Source organism: Muscardinus avellanarius (genome assembly GCF_963383645.1).
Source record: "Muscardinus avellanarius genome assembly, chromosome: 5".
In the NCBI taxonomy this organism is placed as follows: Eukaryota; Metazoa; Chordata; class Mammalia; order Rodentia; family Gliridae; genus Muscardinus; species Muscardinus avellanarius.
Window position 1 is genome coordinate 54,482,486 of NC_137790.1, and position 13,382 is coordinate 54,495,867.

Sequence of the window (13,382 nt, forward strand, 5' to 3'; positions counted from 1 at the left end):
AGCTTCCTAAAAATAAACCAAACAAAACTTTCATGTAAGCCCATATATCAATATCAGAACCAGAGATCCTCATGTAAGCCCACATATCAACTTTGAATAGTAGCTCTTAGCACTTACTTATCCTGTTCATGATTGGTACAGAATAATTTATTTTGTCTAACTGAACTGAATTAAGAAATTCAACTATTATGAAATTTCCAAAGGGGCAGAATAAATGTTTCTGCCTGTTCTTCACCCCTATGTTAGGTTGGCTCCATAGCCCTAGACCCCAGGGACATTCAAATGCCCCTTTAACAGGGCAACCTCCCATCAGGAGTGCCAAGTGAAGTCAAACTGTTGAAGCTGGGCACTCGTCCATGGGGAAACTAGGAACTGGACCAAAATCACCACTTAATTTTCAGAGAGCAATAACTTCTGTTGATATCTAACTTATCCTATATATAAGCCAGTGAGTCACATCTGAAAATACTGTAAAAAATTATATTAACCATTTACCCTTCAGAAAATATGAACCTAATATCCTTAAATCTGCTGTTTACACTAATGTCTTTTATCATTTCAATTAGATATGAAAAGATCTAATTCGAGGGTCAGGTATCTTGAACTCATGGGTAGAGTCCAATAGCTTTTTGTTTGTTTTAAAAACAGATTACCTCATGCACTACAATCTCCAATAGCAAATTGAGGAGATAGCAGAAATGGGATTAAAAAAAGACAATGTAATGAATATGGCAGATACTGCTTATTGTAAGGACAGAGCCAAAGTGGAAGGCAGATGTTAAAATGAATCATTGCCTAGAATATGTTATTTGGGCACTTTTTTGATCTTTAAAAGGAGAAGTTTCTTTCTTTTTTTTTTTTTTTTCAGTACTGGGGATGGAACCCAGGGGTATTTTAACTCTGAGATACACCCTCAGCCCTATTGTTTAGTTTGTTTAGTCTTCTGTTGTTGTTGTTGTTGTTGTTGTTGTTGTTGTTGTTGTTGTTGTTGAAATAGGGTCACACTGAGTTGTGAAGGGCCTCGCTAAGTAGTTGAGACTGTGCAAGAATGGGGATCCTCCAGTCTCCACCTCCTGAAAGCTGGGATTACAGGTATACTCCACCATCCCCGGCTTGAGAAATTTCTTCTTATTCTATTTTCAATGTTACCTAATAAAAGTGTGAGTGATGAGACATAGACTACCCCTGCAGCTAAAAATTTAATTTCAAGAACTTGAAACTTAAGAACAGATATTGGGTATAAAATGCAAGAAATTACTCTGCTACAGAGTATATACAAATGCTTGATAATTTACTAAAACTATACTAATGATCAATGCTCTATCATAAGTATGGATTTTCAAGTCCTTTAAAAAGGAAAAGATTCAATATTTAATTTTGTTGTAAGACTTTTGCAAATCATATCAATCCAAAAAATACAAACTAATAGTTTACATTAATCATCCAGATGATATTTTTCTAACAGTGCTGTCTGTACCTATATTTTAAGTCTCAGATATTATATTCCCAATTTCTAATCCATAATCACAAAATATATGTAAGAACTAGGCATTGTGATACTTGCCTATAATCTCAGCATTAGCAATTTAGGGAGACCCTGACTCAAAATATAAATAAAATGGGGCTGAGGATGTAGCTTGGATGTAAAATATTCCTGGGATTAATCCATAGTACCACACATAATACTAATACTAATACAAATAGTAATACTACTACTACTACTACTACTATATGTAAAAAATTAGGTTGAGTTTTCATCATAATATATTTTTTTCTTTCTATACTTTCTTTTTTTTTCTTTTTTTCCACATTGTCCAAAACCACATCTTTTTTTAACAAGGGTAAACTACTTCATTCAGGCTACTAATAATATAACACACATATTCCCTTGGCTTCTTCTAAAAACTTTTATAATTAAAATAATGGAGATCAAACAGAAAAATTTTATAGCCTTTTGCTATTTTTCATGCTATTATCTAAATGATAAGGAATTATTGCATCCAACATTAAATTTATTTTTTCATTAATCTCCATCCACCCATCCATTCATTCATCTATTTAATTCAATATAGCCATAATCAGGACATTTTAAGCTCTTGCCCTCACAAGCTTATATGGTAACGAGAGATATGGAGAAGTAAAAATGAGTACAGCACAATAAATACTGTGCTAATGGAATTTGAGACTTGAGCAATCGAGAAAGGCTTCCTAGAGATAAGTGAAAATTTAATTTATTCAGTATGTACTTAGTCTATGCTTACCAGAAAAATAAAAGGGAAAGAGTTCTGCCTACTGTGCATCACTATCAGAAATCACCTTGCTGAGCCAGCTGAAACAGCCCATGTTCTACAAATCTCCTATACTATCCATTATCTTGTTCCCAATCAATAATCGGTATAAAATTTGACAACCATACTGGTGAAATTAAGTGATTATTTACTGGATATCTGTATTCAAATAGGATAAATGTTTTAACAATGGAATCTCTAAAATGTAAAAGGTCACATGGAAATGCGAGTGCTCTTGTTTCCAGTCTACTTATAATCACTACCACCCCAATTTTACCAGAAGTATGACAGAGCCACATAATATCTTGCTTCACAAAGATGCTTATCCCTGATATTGATATTATGCATATAGAATTCTCTAGATAAAGATTTTTACGGGATCAAAAATAATAGAAACATAAAGTCAAAATGAATTTTAATTCTTGGTCCATAAGAATTCCATCAAGCTATATATGGTTTCCCACAACTATGATTTTACCAATCAGTTACATTAATTGTATAAAGGAAACAGTCAAACCACAACATTAAAGACAGGGTGGTAGTGAGTATAACAACTCTTCAGAATTGATGCTGTGAAAGAATAGAAAAATGGAATGGTAGATAAAGTAGGGTTCTAGGGTCAAGATTTCTATTTCCTATATGATTATTGTTATTTAAATACATTAAATATAAAAGTACATGAAACTAACATATATTTGTATATCAATGAGAATCACACAGAAGAAAAATAACAAATATTTAATAATTTTGGTATTGAAATAATAATGGCTAGTGCATGATTCCTAATAAACATATGTGTAACTCTGGCATGATGGCACATGCCTGTAACCCCAGTACTTGGAATACTGAGACAAGAGGATCACAAGTTCAATGTCAGCTTCAGCAACTTAGTGAGAATCTTGGCAAATTAGTGAATCCTTTTTTAAAATAAAAAGCATGAAAAAAGGCGAGAGCTATAGTTCAAATGTAGAATGATCTTGGGTTCATTCTCCAGTACCACACCACACACACACACACACACACACACACACACACGCACACGCACACGCGTGCGCACACACACACACACACACAATGTAAAATGAAACAAGATATAAGATGTAGAACACAAATGATAGGTTGGATCACATAGAAATATAGATTTTTCTCATTGAAAAGGTAGAACAAACTGAGTATTCTGTAGCTGCAGATTGCATATCTAATACTTTACAAGTTAAAAATATTATGAGGTAAAGTGCAAAGGGTGAGATGAAGCAGAAATATCTTGCATAAGTAGGTGTAGTTGCATAAATTTCTGAGGCCAAATGCAAACTGAAACTGCAGGGTCACTTGCTTAAATCCAGAATATACGCATTGAAAGTATCAAATGTAATTTTTTCTTTCTTCTGTCATCACTCAACTTTCCATCAAGTATTTTGTTTTTATTAAATATTGCTCTGGGCAGAGAAAAATATTAATTATTAGTATGAATTTAATCATTTATCTTTATGTTGTACAATGGTATTTTAACTCAAATATAAAATCATTAATTCATTGTGGAAAGGCCAAAATTCCACGATTCCACAACTAATTTTTTGAGGTTGATACAAATTGGCTAGGATAGACCATGTAGAAGAAACTCAAGCATCTTGTAAGGGAGAGGAGATGGCCTGCCTAGTATAATCCAGCCAGAGGATGCTCTTTTGGGAACTGGGATACTGTAGACTTTATATGCAGCTGGGGGCTTCACTCTGTCTCAGGGCATTTTGAGCTCCTCTTCCTTCCAACTGCTAGACTGCTTTCTGGCTGGAGTTGGTTCTAGGAAAGTCAAGCCAGTTTTCTTCCAGTTCCCACACACTTGCCATTCCATCATGACAACTGGACCACACCCAAATTTGTAAATACCTACACATGCCAGGATGTACTCAGTACCTGGGTTGGGGAAGTAGAGTTAGAAGCTTTCTACCACCTATGCATGGTCTCTGCCTTGTCAAGATTCACGTGAGTATGTGTGTATGTATGACTGCCAATTCAGGGTAGAGCGGCTGCCATCAATCCTGCTACAGGGGAGAAAGGCAAATGTGAAATAGAATCAATTCCAACTAACACAATCCTGTCACTGTTCCAGACAGTTAGTTACAGCCTCCCTGGAATGCAGCACAGAGGAGGAGGCTGGGCAGGGTATGAGATGAGAAGTCAAAGGTGACATTTAGCCAGGATCTCAGGAGTTAGGAGGTGTTACCATACATAAGCCAAGACTTCAAGTGCTTGGCAACTGTTCTTTTGCCTTATAGGAAATTATTATAAAACATAAGTGCTAAAACACTAACATAAGTGCCAGGAGTTTCAAGACAGCAAACACAGATTACCACAGACCATTAAACTATGGGGGAGGTTGGAGCCCAGGGACTTCTTAGAATAGGATTTTTTGCATTTGCCTCTTTTTGTATATTTATGCAGACTGCCCCATGTACATGGGGTTGAAAGATCATGTAGCTTGTGTTGGCTATGTTGGTCTATTTCTTTTGTAAAACTGAGTCATTTTCGTTGTTTAATTGGGAGACATTTCTCTATGAATCTTGTTTTTGAATATTTTCTGATAGCCCAGGCAAAGACACTTTGGTTTTTTACTACCTTTACTTACTTTCAGGCTCACTTTTTAAGTACATTTGTTTGGTGAACAGCCTTGGGAGGTAGAGATGCTGCCTTCCTCCAAATCAAAGGAAAAGCATGTTTCTGCCCACTTTAAATGACTCAGGTTCTCCAAGCTCAGAATTATCCTCCAGTAAGGAGCTTACTATGTCTTCCAGTGTCATCTAGTCTTCTTCATGTCTTCCCCGGAGTCATGGAGGAGTTGGGGCTTGGGGAAATAGCAAAAAAAAAAAAAAAAAAAAAAAAAAAAAAGTGCCATCTCTGGGCTAGCACTTAAGCTGCCATTCATCTCTGACCCCTCGATCTCATGGATTTAATCAGTATCTCCTAAAATATGGAAGACTAATTTTGTAAGCTTGTAAATAAGGTAAAATTCACTTCTTGATTCTTTTCGTTTGTTCTGTACTCTTTGATAAAGACTTTCCAGGAATAATTGAATTTTTCTGTCACACTCCTAAATTTAGGTTATTACCATCCCCCTTGTAGCAGATCCAGTAAATGCAGGCACATTGTCTGGAAAAAAGCATCTGGCTTCTAAAACAGTATTTCACAAAGTGTTTTATTGTATCAAAATTGATGAGACATACATACACATAAAGTTACCCATGGTGAAATAAGCTTAAAGTAATGCTACTTTACTGGAAAAATTCTGAGATCCATTAATGAAGAAGTCAAAACTTTTTACACAAATTTCACCAATAAGAATCTTGAGAACATAGCTCTAAATAGATAAGGATGTGTCCATATAATAGTAATAATTAAATTATTATATGAATGTTATACATGTTATAAAATATACACACAAAAAAATAAAAGGTTATAAAATAAATATTTAAAACTTTTTAAATTTTATTATTTTTATATTTATGTGGATAATATTGAAAATGGCATACATTCAGACAGTTCTTGGTGCCCTCTCTCCTCAGTGTGATCATCAGGAAGATGGCTATCTATGAAACAGAAAGTGGATCTTCACCAGACACCAATCTGCTCATACCTTGTTCTTTAACTTCTCAGTCCCCCAAAGTATAAGAAATACATTTCATTGTTTATAAGCCATTTAGTTGATAGTATTTCAATAAGACAGTATAAATATTATATTAAAAATATTGATCTAGCTTCCAGAAGTTCCAAATTGACAGCCCAGAGAAGTTTCGTTTATTATAATTGAGTTTGCATGACTTTATTTAGCAAAGTAATTATTCTCCAGATTATTTGTTTCTACTGTACAGGGGATGAAACCCAGGGACATTCTACCTCCAAGCTAAACCCCCAGCCCTGTTTCTTTTTTAATTCTTTATTTTTCAAACAGGGTATCACTAAATTGCGGAGTGTCTCACTAAGTAACCGAGGCTATCCATAAACCGCAATCCTCCCATCTCAGCCTTCCTATACAAGTGTGCGCCACCACGCCCGGCGGTTACTTAATCTTCAGAACTTCTTTTTTCATTACAAGTTCATTACAATATGTGATTTTACATATAACACAAAATTTTGTAGGCAGCTTCATGGTCATAGAGGGGATAATGTCTCCAGAATGGATAGACATTTTCACCTGGGATAAATCTGACAAATTGCTGAATTAGACTAGGTGCTTATGCAGGGTGACCAAATATTTAAAGGGCTTGTTTTTTGTCTTTTTGGAGCCAGGGATCAAACCCAGAGCACTGCACCTGCAAAACAGGTGCTTTGCCATTGAGCTACATTCTGGCCCCACGAGTGAATATCTAAAGTGCCAATTTTTTGTGTGTGCCAGAAGAATTTTTTGTGTGTGCCAAAAGAAATAATCTCTAGGTTAGTTTTTAATTTCCTAGAGGGCTTGATCTAATACCTATATATATATATCCGGGGGAGAAAGGTTGTTGGCTGACCCAATAATTAAACAATGAGGCCTTATCTCCCTTTCTTCTCCAGCAGCATTAGCTAAAGATTCAAATTTTTCACACTAAGAACTTTTTTTATATTAGAGTTGTTCTATTGGATTATAAATCATCTCAAAAACTAATTTAAATGCTTCTAAAACTTTTACAGTGAAGGCATCAATTACTCCAGATTGCATAACTGCATCGTGTTAGTCCAGTATAAGTTGTATTGCTTGTGCAATCCAGTGAAAGTAATGGGAGGCCAGATGTGGTGGCACAGGTTCGTAATCCCAGCATTTGGGAGGCTGAGACAGGAGGATTGGGTTCGCGACCAGCCTCAGCTACTTAGTAAGGCATTTTGAAACTTAGTGAGACCCTGTTTCAAAATAAAGAATAAAAAATAGGGCTGGGGGTATAGCTCGAAGATAGAATGCCCCTGGGTCCCATTTCCAGTACTTCAAAAAAATAAAAAATAAAAGTAATCAGAGAAGAGATATGTATACAGAGTTAGAGTCTAGAGCCTTCTTTAACTCAAGACATTTTCAAATGTTAGCCAGAAAACCAAGAGATTTTTCAAGGTGTTGTGCCAACTGGAATCGTATTACCAATCATTTTATTCTCACGGGGAGACAGTGGATGAGACAGTAATTGATTTCTTCCAAGTGGAACCATCACCCGTGACTCTCCCTCTTCTTATACATCATTAGTCAGACAAAAGAAAGTTTCCTAATGGGATTTTAGATTCTCATGAACCTAAAAAGTGTGTTTCCACATATTCTAATTAACAAATTTCAAAATTGTATGACATATCATGTTTTTGTTATTTTCAATCAACTGATAGAAATGGAAAGAGTGAAAAGTAATACTGGACAGAATCAAAATTGCAGGTTCAGTGACTAAAAATACCTAGAATGAAGCATTTTTACCCCAGATATCAAACACTTGTGGTGTGATCATGATGTAATTGAATTGCTTGACAGAGGAGAATATATTGGCAATGAATATAAAGTAAAATATTTAAATGTGTGAGCACCATTAAAGATTATTAAGGATGACATAAAGATCATCCATACTGAGTATTTTTAATTCACTTCCATATTTATCCCTTGAGCACTTAGATGTTTGGAACTCCTTAACTCATCCCAATACTTAAACTGGAAAATTGTGATAAAAATCTGAAAGAAATGGAACCAGAGTATATGATGATAAGCATTCAATCTTATGTTCAAATAAATAGACTTGCAGTAGGTTCCAAATGGTCCCTGTTATACCCAGTAGGACTTCAGAAAGCAGATTGTGAAATTATACCATACTGTTAATGTTCTCATATGTGTATGTGATTATACAAATGCTTATTTTTAATTGTCTGCATATTTTTCGTTATATATATTTATATTTTTCATTTTATGTGTGGGCTCAGATGGAATTGTATCTTTCAGATTTCTGTCATGCTATTTTTTGTGGCTTCTCATTTTGGCAGGTTTTGATAGTGTAGGATGAAGATTCATATAAAGTAGAGCTATTTGTATATAACAAACACAAAAACAGTGGGAAAAGTAAGTTATTCATTGAATAGTAGGACTTTATATATCCCAAGATAGACCATTAAAGGATTAAAGATCTATTTCTTGACATATAGAACACAGACTGTCTGTTTTATTGTGTGTGTGTATATGTATATTTTATACCGTGTAAGTGGTAACTAAATTAGCAATTTGATTGCAAGGTATGAAGTTTATTAATAGTACAAGAGGAAAAAATAAGGGAAAAATTGCAGAACAGCACTGATGATACTTAACACTAAATCTTTTTATTTATTTATTTATTTATTTTTATTCACAAGATGTTTTGTTTTACAATGTATAAGGCTACATTTTAAAGGACTGTAGAATAATCTCAGCACCGCAGCACTTTTCAAAAGCAAAGAACAACAACATTGTTTGGAAGTAAAGGAAAGCATTGATTTTTAGCTAATGAATGTTGTTTAACTTTTTGGAATACAGGAATTTTAATACCGTGGATTTTTTTTCTTAAAACCACCTCCTCTACAAACTAAATCTAATGCTCAACATTGGGAAACAGAAGTCACTGAAAATAAATTTTCGTTCTCATTTTTGTTTTTGTTTTTGTTTTTGTTGTTGTTGTTGTTTGCAGGTCTCTGGATGGAACCCAGGGGCATTCGACCTCCGAGCTATACCCCCTGCCCTGTATTTTATTCTTTATTTTGAAACCAGGTCTCATTGAGTTGCATAGGGCCTCACTAAGTAGCTGAGGCTGTTCGTGAACCATGATCCTCTGGTCTCAGCCTCCCGAATGCTGGGATTAGAAGCGTGCACCACCACGCCCGGCCAAAATTTTCATTCTTGAAGTGAGAAGCTTCCAAAGCTATGAAGATTCCATGAAGGAGATGAAAATAGAAGTCAGTACAATTAATTCAGGTATAAGCTGACAAACGGGACTTGCCCTAGATGCTATAAGTAATCCCAAAAGGCAGTATTCATGGCTATGACTAAAAATCCAAAAACTTATTCTGATGATGCAAATAATCAATAGCCTGGAGTTTTTACCTTTATGGCTCAGAGAGAAGTCAGACCTTATTTTACCTAAATGCATTGATTTTCCACTCTTTTCCCCCACCCTTCCACCCATAACCACAAGCAGGTTCTTTCCTCCATATCCGAATGTATATTCAAAATACTTCATGAATTTGGCAACATTAGCTCCATGTTTTCTTTCCTGGAAAGCATTTGAGTAATCCAACCTCTGATCACAAACAATACAAAGTGGTTAAGTTAACCTAGGCAGTTCTAACTTTATTTCATCTCAGCGTAACTACTTTTCTGCTGATGAATTAAATAGCAAAATGTTGTTTCAGGTTATGTTTTAAGGTTATGCCCTGGAGAGAAATTCAAGAATCAGCTTAGTCAACAGAGCTGCATTTCCTAGCCTACATTTGATTGAATGTGATCTGTCCACAAAGTGCTTCAGAGCAAAGATGGTAGGTGATACATAATAACTAAACAGACAGAATTATACCTGGGCGGTTAGTATGGGGAACAGAAGAAACATGATAGCAGTTTATTGGCATTGCCATCAAGCTACTCTAAAAAACCTTATATAAAGTATGTCATCAATAAGAGCAGAGTCCATTACTCATTGTTATTAGTGTAAACAAGCAAAAGCCATCACTTGTGGAATGATCATTTTTACATATTTATTTGATCATCAAGTTTCATACCAAAAGTGTCCTAACATTAATTTACCTTTTCCACACTAGTTTTCATGTCATTTTAATTTTACATCTTAATGCCTTAAAAGTGATTATTTTAAGAAATTTAAGTCACCCTAACAATACTGATTATCTGTATAAACAAATCAAAATAAAAGATTAACTAACCAGTTGAGAAGAGAAAACCCATAGAATTATTCGACATCATAATAAATTGTTGTTTTGATCCACTAGATTTTGAGGTGTATTACTAAACAACAACCACAACACACACACTCACACACACACACACACACACACACACACACACGTATATATATATTTATTGAATTTTTCAAGATTTTTCATTTTCCATATTGATACCAAAGTGAAACCAAAAACAATATTATAGCTCAGTCTTCCATAAAATATTGATGAAAAAATCACACACATTTTCATGCACACACATGCATACACATTTATTTTTTTTAATTAATTAATTAATTAATTTATGTATTTATTTGTTTATTTTGGTGGTTCTGGGGTTCCTGGAAGCCCTTCTACCTCCGGGCTACACTCCCAGAACTATTTTTACATTTTTATTTGGAAACAAGGTCTCCTAAGCCAGTGCACGCGGTTGGCTTCGAACCTGCGCGATCCTCCTGTTTCTGCCTCCCAAGCACGGGGATTACAAGTGTGCACCACCACGCCCGGCTAATGCATACATATTTACATTCATGAAAGCACAAATATTATCAAACAGAAGTAAGTCTATCAAAGAACAAAACAATGCTAAGAATGAGACAAAGAGTTTATTAATCCAGTATTCTCATAAAAAAATCAAGGGGGATACACTAGAACAATCTTCAAGAAGGTAATATGCCAACAGCAAACTTTAATACACATATGATTTTTATTTAATAATTCCATTATTAGGTATTTATCTAATAATAGAAATAGAAATTTTGTCTTAAATCTCTAGTGTACAAATAGACTGTTGCTTATAGCATTGTATGCAATAGCTAAATGTTGAAAAATAAAATATAAAAACTTGTAAATAAAAATGGTTACAAGATTTGTAGGAAGAAGTACATATTGGGCAAAAGTTTAAAAAATGAATTAAATAAGTACTTAATATTTTTAAAGTGGATTAGTAGGGAAAATGAATGAACGGTATAAACAATGTGAAAAATTGCTACTTAATACTATGCAGTAAATGTGCCTTTGTCATTTCTTGAACACAAATATAAATTTTTAAGAAGAATGTATGGGAAACATTTAAGCCATTAAAATAATTAACTTTGGTAAACAGAACAGGGAAAGAGGAGAGGAAAAATATAAATTTACCAATTATATTATAAATGTCTATCCATTTTTATTGTTATATATTAATTATTTTATTCTTAAATAGATATAAAATAATATATACATATAGTCAATATTTGTTCATTGACCTTAGCCATATATATATATATATATATATATATATATATATATATATAGTCACTTACCGCAGTACTTGGGGGACTGAGGAGGATATTAGATTTGAAGCCATCCTCGCCAACTTAGTGAGACCCTCAATGTCTTAGTAAACCCATGTTTCAAAATACAAAACAGAAAGTTTTAGGGGTGTAGGTCAGAGGTAGAATGCCCCTGGGTTCAATCCCCAGTATCCCCCCCACAAAATCCATATTTATTAAATGTTTTTTATTTGTTTTATACTGTTATTGGTGAATTATAATTATACATCATAGTGAGATTCAAAGTAACATTTTACATCACTCATTATATTTCCCTTTATTAATGGTATATTTTCAAAATAACAATTTCACTTCTGGGAGTGGAATGTAAGGCACGGCTTTTCAAACTACAATTGTATCATTTAGTGAGTAGGGAACCAATCAGGCAGAAATATTCAATAAATAGAAAACAAGTAAAAGATTAAAATTTGGCATGTATAGAAATGGTAAGAACTGTGTTGGTTAATTTTTATGTATACATGTATGTTGCAGGCATAAATTGTGACCAATACTCTTATCTTCATGGATTTCCCCTTCAACAATGAGCACATTGTACCTCATACTCAAAATAGTATGCAGCTACTTTGCCACAGGTCATGGTTACCAGCCTGGTAATATGTTTGTCCTGTTTACATATTTCAATGTTGTGTACTTGGGACCGAGCACCTATAATCCCCAAAACAAAGCAAAACTAAATTATTGACAAAATCATATCATGGGAATCCTGTAAATAATGAAGTTACAGTGACACTGTAATCCCCAAGGTAACAAGAGGAGGTGAAGTACACAATTTTGTGCAAAGTAAGGCAGGAAGAATCAGCCTCTGTCTATCAAGGTAGATAAGAAAACAACTGAGGATCTTAACAATTACTCAAAGCTCAGTGTGGGACAGTGGGACTGTTTAGAGTACTTGAGAACCCAAGGTACAAGGGAATGCTTTAATTGACACAAAGAAATTTTTTTTATTTATTTATTTATTTATTTATTTATTTATTTATTTATTTATTTATTTATTGCGGTACTGGGAGTGAAATCCAGGGCCATTCTACCTCTGAGCTACATTCCCAGAACTATTTTTTATTCTTTCTTTTTGAAATAGAGTTTCACTGAGTTGTAAGGGGCCTCACCTAGTCGCTGAGGCTGTCCACGAACCTGGATCCTCCTGTCTTAGCCTCTCAAGTGCTGGAATTACAAGTGTGCCCCACCACACCTAGCTATTTTCCATAGGTCTTCCTAGAATTCAGAGGCTTCCTAGAATTCAGAGGCACAAAAATTCAGAGGCTGAGTGGGAGACCATTAAACACTCTCAAATGTGTAGATTTTCTGAGTGGACTAAGGGAGGAGCAGTGCCTGAATCTAAGTTGGTGGTCAGCAGAATAAGACCTAGACCACAATGTGTCGCCATCTCTGATTCTTGGCACATCCATTCTCTGTTGATGAAGAACAGAATCTCTCACTTGCCAGGACTTCTAGGGCTTTTAGCGGCAAAAGCTTTTGTCTAGGAAGAGCAGAGCCGAGTTCTTAAACCTGCACAGGATTGTGTATGGGTACAGGCAGAGGCCATTGTCACAGGGAGGACAGAAGGGCTCTGGGAACACCCTTGAATAAGGGGAAAGTGTTATTTGCTTCAGGGGAAGAAGCAGGAATGCTGAGAAAGTCACAACCTGACATTTTATTTGAAATTTTCATAATATTTGAGAGTACACTCATAAATTTAATATCTATGTTTTAAACCCTAAAGCAGAGTTTCTCAACCTTAGCACTACTAACATTATGAGCCAGTGAAGCCTTTTATATGAAGACTGCTCTATGCCTTATAGGGTGTCAGTATACCCAATCACTGTAGGTTCCAGCAGCATCCCCAGGTGTGACA